This window comes from Hemitrygon akajei, chromosome 14 (genome assembly GCF_048418815.1).
Source record: "Hemitrygon akajei chromosome 14, sHemAka1.3, whole genome shotgun sequence".
NCBI lineage: Eukaryota > Metazoa > Chordata > Chondrichthyes > Myliobatiformes > Dasyatidae > Hemitrygon > Hemitrygon akajei.
In genome coordinates, this window is record NC_133137.1 from 51,595,327 (window position 1) to 51,610,840 (window position 15,514).

At 45.6% G+C, this 15,514-nt stretch overlaps 1 protein-coding gene across 1 annotated transcript in view; it reads right to left on the reverse strand.

The window, feature by feature from the left end:
- rassf8b (Ras association domain family member 8b) overlaps positions 1–14,071 on the reverse strand; it is a 128,880-nt gene extending 114,809 nt beyond the window's left edge. The window contains exon 1 of the mRNA XM_073066051.1: positions 13,883–14,071. The gene's annotated coding sequence lies outside the window, so the exon portion shown is untranslated. The remainder of the gene's footprint in view (positions 1–13,882) is intronic.
- Positions 14,072–15,514: the final 1,443 nt, after the last annotated feature.

Genomic DNA, 15,514 nt, shown 5'->3' on the forward strand with positions numbered 1-15,514 from the left:
GAAGCGCAGTACAGGTTAGCGTTAGTGGGCTGTGGGGCATGTTATGCTGCTGCCGGAAGCGCAGTACAGGTTAGCGTTAGTGGGCTGTGGGGCATGTTATGCTGCTGCCGGAAGCGCAGTGCAGGTTAGCGTTAGTGGGCTGTGGGATATGTTATGTTGCTGCCGGAAGCGCAGTACAGGTTAGCGTTAGTGGGCTGTGGGACATGTTATGCTGCTGCCGGAAGCGCAGTACAGGTTAGCGTTAGTGGGCTGTGGGGCATGTTATGTTGCTGCCGGAAGCGCAGTACAGGTTAGCGTTAGTGGGCTGTGGGACATGTTATGTTGCTGCCGGAAGCGCAGTACAGGTTAGCGTTAGTGGGCTGTGGGGCATGTTATGTTGCTGCCGGAAGCGCAGTACAGGTTAGCGTTAGTGGGCTGTGGGGCATGTTATGTTGCTGCCGGAAGCGCAGTACAGGTTAGCGTTAGTGGGCTGTGGGGCATGTTATGCTGCTGCCGGAAGCGCAGTACAGGTTAGCGTTAGTGGGCTGTGGGACATGTTATGTTGCTGCCGGAAGCGCAGTACAGGTTAGCGTTAGTGGGCTGTGGGGCATGTTATGCTGCTGCCGGAAGCGCAGTACAGGTTAGCGTTAGTGGGCTGTGGGACATGTTATGTTGCTGCCGGAAGCGCAGTACAGGTTAGCGTTAGTGGGCTGTGGGGCATGTTATGCTGCTGCCGGAAGCGCAGTACAGGTTAGCGTTAGTGGGCTGTGGGGCATGTTATGTTGCTGCCGGAAGCGCAGTGCCATTTTGGGCTGCTCAGCACAATTCTCGCTGATTTGATTTGATACACAATGATGCCATTTCACTGTATATTTTGACGAACGGGTGATAGATAAAGCTAATCTATTTAACTATTCCAGCGGTGGCCAAAGAGTTTAGATAACCAATGTGGTATCAGAACCAATCCAACCCAATCTGATCTATGCAAACAGTTTTCCATTATGGGCTTTTGATATATTCCATACGGGCCCAGGTGTTCAAGACAGCTGCCCAGCGCAATAGATGCCAGTGTGCCTGCCCACTGCTTTGTTAAAATCCTGTGTAATCCTAGTTTGCCAATTTACCACAAATCCCGTGGACTGACAGCCAGTGTGCTGCACTCATTACTCCCGGTCACTTTCAAAGAGGATTGAAGGACAGAAAACATCAAATGAAACCGAGCAGTAACCTGGAAACTATCCAGGTGGTCTTGGGACTAGGTAAAGCGCTGCTCATTAGAATGCTGAATTTTTGCCAGCATGCAACAAAAACATCTGGAAGGGCTCGACACAAGAGAAAATGTATCTTTTGTTCCCCTGCCACAGTCCTTTTATTCACTCGCTTTGAAGTTAGCACCATGGGAGCGTGCTTGGGGGTGGGGGGAGCGAGCGAGGGGGAAAGAGGCCTTAACAGCTGAGGAACATGTGTCAAAAGCAACCACAACATGAAGCCGGACAAAAGACTGAAACTGCACAAGAAAGGGAAAACATAACCACACAAAACAGAGACCCCGCTTAATCTCATGTCCCTCCAGAGTGCCTGTAACAAAAGATCAAATTCACACAGAGACAGAGAGCATTTTTCCTTCAAGAATGAATGCATTTTTCTCTTTTGCATTGGTCTGAAGAAATAGCATAGGCCACTGGCAATAAACGTCAGAAGTGTCGTTTCAACCAGCAGCTATTGCTGAGAGGTTAAACCTTGGAGAATCAGACAGTTGAGTTCAATCGCAATCCCAGAAATTCCAACATTAGGCTGACACACCGTGCTGCACGATCAGCAGAGTCAGCTTTGAGCTGAGAGGTCAAATCTAAGCCCACTCGTGTGGATCCGACTGAGAGCCGTATGGGTCAGCACAAAATGCTCAATCTACTTCACTAAAACAGAGTTTCTGGCCATTTTCACATGGGATCACACTCCACATAATGCCTTGCAGAGTCCAACAGTAACCACACTCCAAAAGGTAAGACTTTTCTAAATTTAAGATTAGTTTGCATAGATGGGATATGGAGGGCTATGGTTCTGGTGCAGGCCAATGGGAGTAGGCAGTTTAAATGGCTTCAGCATAGACTAGATGGGCCAAATGGTCTGCTTCTGTGTTGTACCTTTCCATGACTCAATAACTATGCTAAATTTTGAGATGTCCTGAGAGTACAAGAAACAAATAGTACAGGTCTCTGGCTCCCCACTGGCATTTTTACATTTTGCTTAGTAGTTGCTAATTTAAATTTACTTTTTGACAAATTTCAGATCCCCGCTGCAAACCGTGTAATTAATCCAAGGACCGGCAACTTAAAGGTCTAATTACTATGTTCATTGATATTTCCACTGTCACTCTACAATGATTCCGTTTCTACTATTTTGTAATGTTGTTGGGGAGCCGACAACATTCGGGTTTTGCTTGAGAAACCAAAAACTAAAACAGAAATGAAAAATGTTGGAAACACACAACAGGCCAGGCAGCATCTATGGAATGAGAAAAGAAGTCAAGTTGAAGATCCACCAATCAATAAGATCATGGTTGATCTCGGCAACCAAAAATCTTGTCCACTCTTAATTATGTTCAATAACTCCACAGCCTCTTCCTACACTATTTTAAACATACATTGCACTGAAGAGAGAAATTCCTCATTTCATCTCTACACCAGCAAAACATCTTCGTGGAATCTATCATTAAGTTTCAATAAGATTACCTCTCATAGATCTAGAATCCAAAATAGGAAGGCCCAGCCTTTCCTCACAGTGTACCTCATTCACAAGGAAACTAGTGAAGCCATTGTTACGTGATCCAAAGAAAAACAAATTCCTTCCTCAAATAAGACAAAAACTGTTCTGCAGGGTTAAGCTAGCCACAGTATATTATCTATATGTCACAAGTCCTTACTTATGTACCACACCCCCTTGACATAAAGGCAAGTATCCAATTTGCATGCTAACTTTGTGTTTCTTACATGAAGACACACACATCCCTCCAAATATTAGTACTTATTCCTCATTATTTATGAACTTGCTTTACTACACTTCCTACCAAAGTAGCTAGACTTCCATTATGTTCCACAACCGTTTCTGGCCTACTCATTCAACCTGTCTCTGCATCCTTACAGTCACAGTGGACCTCCTTACGATTTACTTTTCCCAATGGATTGCACATCAAGATGCAAAATGGTCTCTTCACCCAAATTATTAACAGAGATTGTAAACAGTTGAAATTTCAAAAGAGCCCAGCTCATTCATTAAAAATTACCCTCTGATCCCCACTGTCAGTTAACCAGGGGTGCTTGTACAAGGTAATATTACCCTCAACACCTTGAGTTCTTGTGCTCTTCAATAATACCTTTGCACCTTACTGCATGCTTTAACAAGTTCAATTATACTGGTCTCCCCTAAGCCACTGGTTACACTCTCAAAACATGCTAAGGAACTTGGTAAACCTTGTTCTCCCTTCATAAACCATTCTGACTATCTAACCACTATGATCATTTTCTAAGTTTTCTAGTACTCGATAATGCTAACCAGCATTTCTATCGACTGATAAGTTGGTTTTTTTTATTGTCACATGTACTGAGGACAAGGAAAAATAATTTGTTTTGCATGTCATCCATACAATAACAGAATGTAAAATAAAAGTTCAAAGTACATTAGTCATTAATGTATAAATTATACAACCTTGAGATTCAGCTGCTTATAAGCAGCAAGAAAAACGAGTAATCTGAAAGAACCCAATTTAAAAAAGAGACCAACACCCAATGCAGAGAGAGCGGAAAAAAACAAAGCATGCAAAAATAAAGCAAGCATCCACCTCCAGGACAAAATGGAGTGTGTAAACCCGCAGCAGCCAGGGAAGGGCCCTAGCCTCAGTTCATCACACAGCGTGGCAAATCACTGCGAAGCTCACAAACACAGGCCTGGAGCAGCCAGGGAAGGGCCCTAGCCTCAGTTCATCACACAGCGTGGCAAATCGCTGTGAAGCTCACAAACGTAGGCCTGGAGCAGCCAGGGAAGGGCCCTAGCCTCAGTTCATCACACAGCGTGGAAAATCGCTGCAAAGTTCACAAACGTAGGCCTGGAGCAGCCAGGGAAGGGCCCTAGCCTCAGTGCCAAAGACAGCAGAGGAAAATGTCACAGAGAAGAACTGGCCCAAACACCCTGCTTTTTCAGTCCATCTGGCCCAGCATTTAAATTGTCCGAGCACTGGGTCATCCCCCACACCAGGATCCAGGCACCATCGCAGTGATACGCTCCGGACTGGCCCATACTCGACCCTTCCAAATCAGCCTGGCACTTAGATGCAACCTCGCTACCAGTTGAGGTGGACTGGCTCCGAAACAACTCCGCTCCAACTTTTCTCTGCTCCACTTTCTCTAGCTCAGTTTCTGACTCAGACTTTGCCTCGACCTCGCTCCAGCCACTCAAACATGTCTTGACCACACTCCAACGCCATCTTGCACCCACACACATCCACCCTCAGATCAGCCTCTCCTTCGCTCCCCTCTTCCTTGTTTGCAGTGATCGTTCACCACAATTTTCCACATAAAATGTGTTTATTAATAGAGTAGTCAGTCATATTTCTTGCTTTAAATATCGGCAGTAAGCCGTTGCCCACCTTCAGTAGCACCATCTTAAACCATAAAGTGTTACAGTTACAGGGAAAGTGTGTTAGAGGCAGATAGTAAGATGCAAAGCCTGAACAAGGTAGAATGTGAAGCCAAGCCCATCTAATCGTCTTGTAACAATGAGACCAAAGTTGTGCTTGAGCCTGGCTTTTGTATCTTCTGCCCAATGGGAAGAAGTAAGATTGTCTGGGATGAGTGGGGTCTTTGCTGAGATCAACAGTGTGACCCAAGGCGGTTCTACAATGATTCGTTGAGAGTGAAGGGCATGACAAGGCACCAAAGCAGTCATGGTCATCCAGTGCAATCAAGGAAGGCACCACTTGTGGCAACTACTCATTGGCAATGACAAATCAGCATAGGAGGGAGATTGAAAACCTGGCAGAGTCGTGCTGCCATAACAACCACCTCTCACTCATTGTCAGCAAGGCCAAGGAGCAGGCTGCAGGAGGAGGAAGCTGGAGATCCATGAGCCAGTCCTCACCAGGGGATAAGGAGACAGAGTTTAGGAGGGTTAATGGCGCCTAACGGCGACTCCTTTACTTGCATCTTTGGAAACAGCTCTATTTCCATCTTTAATATCTTTATTTTTCCCTTTCAGGGTTCTTTTGAAGACCCTGACCTGGAGTTACACGTTGACTTCGGTTCTTTGCGGGAATGGGACCTGTTCACAGGGGTTCTACAACCAGCCGTTATTCGACATGCCAAGGGTTTGGCCTGAGAATCCTGATCGTGTTTGGAAGCCTAAGATCTCGGGGCTCTGGAGACGGGTGGATTGAGGGACGGTGTCACAGCAGGAGACTCGCGTGTCCAATCGGGGAAATGGGAAAATCTTTCACTGTGGGCCCAAAGACTCAAGGTCTTCCAGAACTTCGACACAGAGCTAAAAAAAAGTGACGAAACGGACTTTTAACATCGTAAACCAGCGGGTTGTTGCTATGTCTCCTGCTCACTGTGAAAATGGGGGACACCTCCCTCTCCCTTGCCAGGGAGAGAGAGAGAGAGAGAGAGAGAGAGAGAACCTGTGGTTTGTCGAATGGCGGATGAAATGCGAAGCCTTTAGGGTAACTGCAAGGTCTGTGTCTTTGTTATCGCTTGTGCTCAGTAGCGGGTGCGCTTTTTGTTTTGCTGGTGGGGAGGGGGGATTGTTGCTTATGCGCGGGAGGGGCAAACTGGGGGGGTGCTTTGGGGTTCTCATGTTTAACTGTTGTTCATTCTTTAGGGCACTTCTCTGTTTTCGTGGATGGTTGCGAAGGAAAAGCATTTCAGGATGTATATTGTATACTTTTCTCTGACATTAAATTTGACCTTTGAACCTTTGAAGTGGCAGAGAGGATCAGAAACATTAAATACCTTGGTGTCATAATTTCAGAGAATCTGTCCTTGGTCCACAATGTAGGTGTCATTACAAAGAAAGCGTGCAGCGCCTCTACTTTCTTAGAAGTTTGCTAAGATTCAGCATGTCATCTAAAGCTTTGACAAACTTCTATAGATGCAGTGGAGAGAATATTGACTGGCTGCATCACCAATGCCCTTGAACGTAATAGCTCACAGAAAGTAGTGGATACAGCCCAGTCCATCGCAAGTAAAGCCCTCCCCACTGTTGAGCACATCTACATGAAGCATTATCGCAGGAAAGCCGCATCCATCATCAAGGCCATGCTCTCTTCTCATTGCTGTCATCAGTAAGGAGGAACAGGAGCCTCTAAACCGACACCACCAGGTTCAGGGATACTTATTACTCCTCAACATCAGGGATAACTTCACTCACCCCATCACTAAACTGTTCCCACAACCTATGGACCCACTTTCTCACGTTTTTACATTTATTGCTTATTTACTTATTATTATTTTTTCACTACTTGCATACACAGCTTGTGGTCTTTTGCACTTTGTTATTTGTCTGTCTTGATGGATGCAGTTTTTCCATTGAATATATTTTGTTACTCTGTATTTACTGTGAATGCATGCAAGAAAATTTCTGGTTTGAATATGGTGACTTGGATAATAAATTTACTTTGAACTTTGAACCCAGGCTTCTGAGGCCGAGAGTGGAATTCCCCAGTGCAACAGCTTTTCCACTTTAAAAACTCTGCCACGCAGGTTTCTTCATGCAGTTCACATCATCGAAGAAGAACTGCAGAAATCTGCCATTGTCAAATACAACAATCATTCACTGAAAGATCAGGACACATCCATCATTTCGTTAACATTCTTCTAGAATCCTAGGTTGTAGGTCATAGGGTCAGTCCCTGCTCCCTTAATTTTCCCCACACTTTTCCCTCCAGTGGTATTGATTGTTTTATCTTCGTTTCCTCCATTTGGGGTTTCTGTGAAGAAAGACAGTTTGTTTTGTTGAAGCTTTACTGACCTGTCATTAACTGTTTTCTTTTCGTTGATGCTGCTTGATCTACTGATTATTTCCAGTATTTTGTTTTAGTTTCAGAAACATCTTGCTTTGCAAGATGTATTTACCACTGCTGGCATGTACCTTTTAATTCCCTAACAGCCTCCACTGGACCAAAGTTTATTTTTGCCATTCTTTCTACACATTTGTCCTGTATGTTTTTATATCTGATACTAGACTTTATATATTTTGCTGACGACCAAGGCCCAAGTGATGAACCAGTCCAGACATCAATGACCAATGGCTGGTGCCCCAGGTCTACGAATTTCTGCGAGTCCACTGGGGTACTTGAAGGCTCAGTGTCTCCTGTGTGTCCAAATCTGAATCAGAGTCTGTTGGAGGCTGGAGATCAAAGATGGCCTACCTTGGGGTGAGAGGACTGTCTATGTGCAGAGTTGGGTAGGGAAACAGGGCTTGTTTTCCTGATGTTGTTCTGTTGCTGGTCTTGTTGTGTTGTTCTGATGAGCATTGTCGGCATGTAATGTTGGGGCCGAGATGCATGCTCACACTTGTGGTTTGCCCCAAGCACACCCTCGGAATGTAGTTGATCTGAATATTAGAAAACCTTAGAAACCAACAAAGGATATTAAGATTCAAGTTTATTTATCACATGTACATCAAAGCATGCAGTATAATGTGTCATTTATAATGTGTCATTTATGAAATGACACATTACACTGCATGCTTTGATGTACATGTGATAAATAAACTTGAATCTTAATATCCTTTGCTGGTTTCTAAGGTTTTCTATTATGCAGATGAACTATATTCTTTATAATTTTAATAAGACTTTCCTACTTTATTAGCCATACTTTTCAGTAGCATTATTCCTCAGAGAATTACACACTCAGCAAAAACTATTGAAGATATTTAAATACCTACCATGGTTCCTTAAGCTTGTTATAGCTGGAGGTGGTAAATGGGGACAAGTTCTCACTCACTACCTATTAAGTGCTCCCAATGGCGTGCATCTCTAATAGGCTCTGACAACCAAGTCCAGCTCCTGGCCTTCATGTGTGGCTTAGCTATTACTGACAGAAGGAGCAAAGGCAGGTTATTGCCACCTTAAAACCAGTTACTCTGGACAGGTGGGGCTCATCAGCTGTGGTTGGCAGCCCATCTAGGAGAAGGAAAACTCTGATCTCAAACCTCCACTGCCTTGTGGCTATACCCCTTCGTGGGGAAGGCTTCAGGAGTAAATCCTGAGGGAAAAATCTGGAGCTGGAGTCCCTAAGGCAGTCCTACATTCAGTTCAATGTTGACCGGTGACTCCTGTGCTGCTGCTGGTACCAAACTGTATTGATCACTGCTGTCCCTATGGGTTCAGGAGTTGCATTGGGTGGGGGAGCTTGCTACATGGGCAACAGCTAGCTCTCCATATTGTCCTCCCCAGGCTTGCATACCTACATAGCTAGAACTCAATATCCATTGCGACAGACAGAGACCTCAGACTATGTCTACCATTAGAATCCAATTAGATAATCTACTACATCTAATTCACTCCTCCTTAATTGCCTTAATTTGAGGTGTAGTTCAGACTTGATTTTGTTATTCTCAAACTGAATGTGAAATTCTACAAGGACCACTCTTCTCCAGAGGATGTTTCACCATGAAGTACCTTAGTGAAACCCGATTAATTACACATGACCTGGTCTAAATTAGCCAATCCCTGACGTTCCTGTTGTGATACACCTGCTACTGCTAAAAGTGAGCCCTTCGTGGGGTTATCCATCAGTGATGCCAGGCCCTGACAACGTAAACCATAAACACATGGTTCAACTGTATTAACCCTATAAAGACCAACTTTGTTGTGCCATTTTCTGAATCCATTTTGTTCTACTGTCCCAAAATAAAATGAATGGGGGCAGGGTTATAAAATGAGAAATGTCTGATGCAAGTATTACTTAGCCAAGAAATAGTTCATCAGTTCTTAGCCACACCCAGTTACCCAGCAATATCTGTACCACCAGGGTTTAGAGGTTTGGAGTTGATTTGATATTAGACTTACTAACTGTGCTCATGTTTACCAAGTAACTCAAAACTAATTCTGGTGAGAATAATAGTTACCTTGTACCACAGAAACACTGGCTTGATCTCCAGGAGACTCAAATTAACTTAGCTCGTTTAACCCAATTTGAATCACCATAGTAGTGTAACGGTTAGCATGGTGCAATTACAGCTCAGGCACTGGATTTCAGTTCAATCCCAGCATCCTCAGTGAGGAGTTTCTGTCTGCCCTCCCCATGGAATGCATCATTTCCTCCAGTTTCCTCCCATAGTCCAAAGATGTACCAGGTGGGTTAATTGGTCATTATAAATTGTCCCCTGATTAGGTTAGGGGCAAATCGAGGATGTTGGAGGTTGCTGTGCAGTGCAGCTTGAAAGGGTTGGAAGGGCCTATTCCATGCTGTATCTATGGGACACAGTTCCATCAGCTTAAGGTGACCTCTCCTGGATTTGAGACTTAATAAATAAATTTTAAAAGCTGACAAAATGTGATGAATGCAACCCAGTCCATCGCAGGCAAAGCCCTCCCCACCATGGAGCATGTCTAAAAGCAGCACACATCATCAAGGCCATGCTGTCATCAGACAGGAGATACAGGAACCTTAAATCGCACACCAGCACGTTTAGGCACAGTTATTACCTTACAATCATCAGTATCCTCAAACAGTGTGGACACCAACAGAATCAACAAACTCATTTGCAAGGCCAGTGATGTTGTGGGGGTGGAACTGGACTCTCTGACAGTGGTGTCTGTAAAGAGGATGCTGTCCAAGTTGCATGCCATCTTGGACAATGTCTCCCATCCACTCCATAATGTACTGGTTAGGCACAGGAGTACATTCAGCCAGAGACTCATTCCACCAAGATGCAACACTGAGCATCATCGGAAGTCATTCCTGCCTGTGGCCATCAAACTTTACAACTCCTCCCTCGGAGTGTCAGACACTCTGAGCCAATAGGCTGGTCCTGGACTTATTTCCACTTGGCATAATTTACCTATTATCATTTAATTATTTCTGATTTTATTTTGCTATATTTCTACTCTATTCTTGGTTGGTGCAACTGTAACAAAACCCAATTTCCCTCGGGGTCAATAAAGTATGTCTGTCTGTCACTTCACTCACCTCAACTCTGAACCAACTTCACAAACTACCCACTCACTTTCAAGGACTCTACATTTCAGTATTACTTATTCACTTTTTTTCAATTATTTGCACAATTTTTCTTCTTTTGTACATTGGCTGTTCTTCAGTCTTTGTCTATGTGTGGTTTTTCATAAATTCTATTGTCTTTCTTTATTTTCCTGTAAATACCTGCAAGAAAGTGAATCTCAAGGTATATATGGTGACATGGACTTTGATAATTTAAATTTAATTTGAACTTTTGACTTATTTAGCCCAATTTCTAGTTTTCTTCACAACCTATCAAACCTTTGCACTATTCTCAGTCTATCAGGCAACCTTTCATAATGATACAGTACTCATGGCCAATATTCAAGGGAAAGAGCAAAAATGAGGCAAAGTGTTTCATCTAAGTATGTCACACCCAACTCCATAAAGAGAAATATGAAACACAAATACCCTAGTAAAAAATAGGAATCATTTTCCTCAGAGCTCAAGTCAACACTACAATAATCCTGTTAACCCGAAAGCATTCAGGATAAAATGGAAAGCTTTTGTGAGTCTGTATCGATGCATAAAAATAAACAAAGGGTGGCACAGCTGGTCGGACAGCAGGTTCAGTGACCCAAGATCAATCCTGACCTCGGGCACTGTGTGTGGAATTTGCATGTTCTTCCTGTGACCACATGGATTTTCCTCAAGGTGATCCAATTGCCTCCCATGTGCTAAAGATGTACAGATTGACAGGTGAACTAGCCTCTGACAATTGCTCCTAGAGGTAGAATCTGCAGGAGGGGGGAGTTGATGGAAACATGAGGAAAATAAAAGTGGGCAAGGATACGATTAAGAGAAAGGGTTTGTGATGGTCAGTACTGACTCAGAGAATGGAAGGCTTTGTTGTCATGCTATATCTCCTTACAAGTCCATGGAAATGAAATTCAACTGGTGAACAAATCTGGATCATTATCATGACAAGGTCCAAAAAGGGCTGAGACTTAAGTTCTCTCTCATCACCTACCCTAAACATGATACTTGTCCCAATGCCCCCCCATTAGGTTCAGTGCTTCAAGTTCCAGGGTGTTACCATCTCAGATCTGTCCTATGTCCAACACATTGATGCAGTCTCAATGAAAGCATGTCAACCAGCTACACTTCATTAGGAGGTTGAGATCTGGAACGACACTGGACTCCAGCAAATTTCTACCGATGTACTGTAGAGAGCCTTCTGACTGGTTGCATATATAGGGGTTCCACTGCACAGGATGGAAAGAGACTGTGAATTCAGACAGCTCCAGCACTGGCACAATCCCCTCCCCCCCCCCCCCCACCATCAAGGACATCTTCAAAAGGCAGTGGCTCGAGAAGGTGACATCCATCATTAAAGACCCTCACAGTCCAGCACATACACTCTTCTCATCAGGGAGGAGGTACAGGAGGCTGAAGACTCAGACTCAACGTTTCAGGAACAGCTTCTTCCCCTCTGCCAGCAGATTTCTGAAAGGTCCACAAAGCCATGAACACTCCCTCACTTTTTTTGCACTACTTAATTTTTACAACTTTCAGTAATTTCTATGTCTTGCCCTGCCCTGCCAACAGTAAAGCCGATCGGAGCTGTGTGTAAGGAATTTGTATGTTCTTTCTGGGGCCATGTGGGTCTCCTGCAGGTGCTCCGGATCTCTCCCACATTCCAAAAACAGTTAGGCTGTGAGCATGCAATGTTGGCACAGGAAGTGAGGCAACATTTGTGGGCTGTCCAGCACAATCCCCAGATTTGATTTGATGCAAACAACACATTTCACTGTATGTTTCGATGCACACGTGACAAACAAAGCTAATCTACACAAGTTGGTCCTTCTTGGGCTCGCAGCTGATGAAATGGTACAGAACAGGTCTACTTTGTTTCGATAGCTAACTCCTCTCCTTGGAAAGTACAATGCTTTGTTTGTTTTCTTCAGGGGAAGATAACAGATCCTCTCTCTCTCAGCTATTGATTCACACCCTGGGTGTAATTTCCATTGCTGGCAGAGAAGCATTTCCACCACTGGAGTGCCCATCACAACAGCTGCAGAGGCAGTTCAATCAGTCTGTGCTTCTCGGCATTTCCAAGACACTATGACAACTTCTGTTGATCCTAACTCGGTTTCTCTTGGTAAATGATCCCACACAACTTCTATATGAACCAAACAACCCCACAAATATTCTGCCAACACAGGGGACCTGGGGTAATATTTCTAGCCCTGACCCCCACACCAGCCCACAAGCAGAGGGTGTTTGGAATCTGCTGCGTGAAGAGCTGGTGAAGACTGACACTCCCACAACATATTACAGTTGGAGCATTGTGTGAAGATCCAGTCACCCAGCTAAAGGAAGAGAAAAGATTCAGAAGATTGTCCTCTCAATTGGAAGCTTGAGTTATCAGGAGAGATCGGACAGTCTGCGACTTTTTTTCCAGGTGCAAATGAGGCTGAGGGGCAACCTTATGGAGGTATGTTAAAATTATAAAGGCCATAGATAGGGTAAATCATCACAGTCTTTTCCTCAGGGTATGGAGTCAAAAGGGAGAGGATCCAGGATTAAGGTGAGAGGAGAAACACTTAAAGGAGACCTGGGGAACAATTTCATCCACAGAGTGTGGTGAGTACATCCAACGAGTTGCCAGAGGCTGGTAGGGATGGGTATAACTACAATTTCTAAAAAGATATTTAGGCAGGTACATAGATAGACAAGGTTTAGAGGGATATGGGCCAAGCACAAGCAAGATGGTACAAAAAGGAACTTCAGTCAGCAGGAGTGAAGGTGCAAGTGTTTGTTTCTGTGCTAGAAAACTATGAGCACTAGCTTCTCCACCATCACAGACATGTCCAATAGACATTGCCTCAAGAAGACCACATCCATCTTTAAAGACCCTCACAATACAGGACATGCCCTCTTCTCATTGCTACTTCAGGGAGGAGACACAGAAGCCTGAAGATGCACCCTCAACGTTTTGGGAACAACTTCTTCACCTCCGCCATCAGAATGGACCATTAAACCCACTACCACTACCTCACTATGTGCACTGATTTATTATATAGCTTGGCTCTGAGATATATGTATCTTATTGAAACATACCAACTTTTTCATGTATTGCTCTGTACTGCTGCCTCACCATAATAAACCTGATGCCGATTCAGAATAAACATTTTACGGATCTAGATAAGCACTTGAGTCACCAAAGGCACCGAATGCTAAGATCCTAAGTGGTTGCCACGTTAGCTACACTGCAAGCGGGTCAGTGGCTACTACTGGAATGCAACTATCGCCCCCCTCCACACCCCGAAAGCAGCTCCACAAAATCCGTGGCAATGACGGTGGGGGTGTTTATTTCACAGTGGAGTCCGCTATTCAAGTAACAACGCGGAGCCGCCTAGCGCACCAGGACACGACCGGAACTGTCAATCAAGCCCCCTTGCCAGGAGCCCCGGCCAGAGCTGTCAATTAAGACCCCCCCCCCCCCATCCAAGAGTCCCGGCCAGAGGTGTCAATCAATCCTCCCAACTCCCTGGCCGGAACTGCCAAATCAAGCCCCCCTCCCCCGGAGAAGTCAATCAGAATTGACTGCGTGCATGGTAGCAGCTTCGCTCCGGGGTGCCGCTGCCCTCCCACCTGTTGGCCTGGAGTTACGGCAGCAACGCATGGGGAGCCGTGGGGGTCGCTCAGTAAACTTGCATCCAACTTACGGCGGCTGCTCCGAAGGATGAGCTGGTGGTGCCGAGGGCTCCGAGCTGCCCTTGTCGCTCTTCAGAAGGGTGCACGGCCTCAGCCCCTTGCTTGTCTAGCCCAGGCTGCTGCCCCTCGGCAGGCAGACGACCCAACTCTTCACTCCGCTTTCTGCAGCAGCACTGCAAGCTCGCAATCAGCCCGCCGGCCCAGCCCTCCCCGCGAGCATGCCGGGATCCCTTAAAGAGCACTCGCACCGCCCCGCTCGGGGTCACAGCTGAGCTGGAGCCCTGACACAGATTCCTCAGCTTTCAGAGCTGCTTCTCAAACACCCAGGCAAGTTCACCTACCCACGGGACAGCGTGTGCACCAAACCCTGATTTCCACCCCACCCCCAGCAGTGCGTGCACCCCTAAAGTAGCATCTGGCCCCCGGAACAGTGAGCGCATCGCCGGGATGCGGGATCTTCTCCCGGAAAGAGCGTGCAGTACACTGCTGGAGTTGCATCTGCCCCCGGGACTCTGTGTGTGTCTACGGGGGGTTGAATCTCGTCGCCGGGACAGCACCAGAAAGTTACATCTCCCGCCAGGATGGTGTGTGCACCCGCTGGGAAGTTACGCCTGCCCCCGGGACAGTGTGTGTACATGGCCGGCGAACTGCATCACTTCCTCGGAACAATGTGCGCACCTCCAAGCGTTACCTCCGGGGACAGTATGTGCGCCTGACCCTGGGACGATGTGTACTGCTGCGGGGGCAGATAGCAGCGCAGCATCCATACATCCCGAGAAGCTCAATTTCGGGATTCGTGCCTCTCGTGCTTTGAGGTGATATGCCGTTCTGCGGGGGTATTTATGAGGTCACTGTTCCCATTGTTCCCGATGTAACCGTGGCTGCACAGGACACAGGCAGACCGAGAGAGACGCAGGGGCACCACGGGCTGTAACGTGCGAAGATTCGCAGTCGCGATTGCACCAACGCAGCCTATGCAGAGACAAACAGAACGGCTCCCAGACTGGACAATAGACAGAAACACATATCGCAGGGACATGGGCATTGCACTCATACAAGTCAAAGTAAATTTATTATCGAAGTACTTGCATGACACCATATGTTTTAGATTCATTTTCTTGCAGGCATTTACAGGAAAATAAAAAGATTCAATAGAATTTATGAAATTTGCATAAACAAATACTGACAAACAACCAATGTGCAAAAGAAGACAAATAGTGCAAAAAATAAATAAATAAGAATATGAGTTGTAGAGTGAGTGTGGGTTGCGGAATCAGTTCAGAGTTGTGGTGAGTGAAGTTATCCACACTGGATCAGGAGCTTGATGATTGTAGAGTAATAACTGTGTTCGAACCCGGTGGTGTGGGACTTAAGGTTCCTGTATTTCCCGATGGTAGTAGCGAGAAGAGAACATGGCCTGGATGGTGGATGGTGCTTTCTTGTGGCAGTGCTCCTTGTCGATGTGCTCAGTGGTGGGGAGGGGTGGACTGGGCTGTCTCCACCACTTTCAGTAGGCATTTCCATTCCTGGGTATTAGGGTTTCCTTACTCCAAACAGGATATTCTTCCATCTATAGAAGTTTGTTGAAGGTTTAAATGACAAGTTGAATCGACACAAACTTCTAAGAAAGTAGAGGTGCTGTC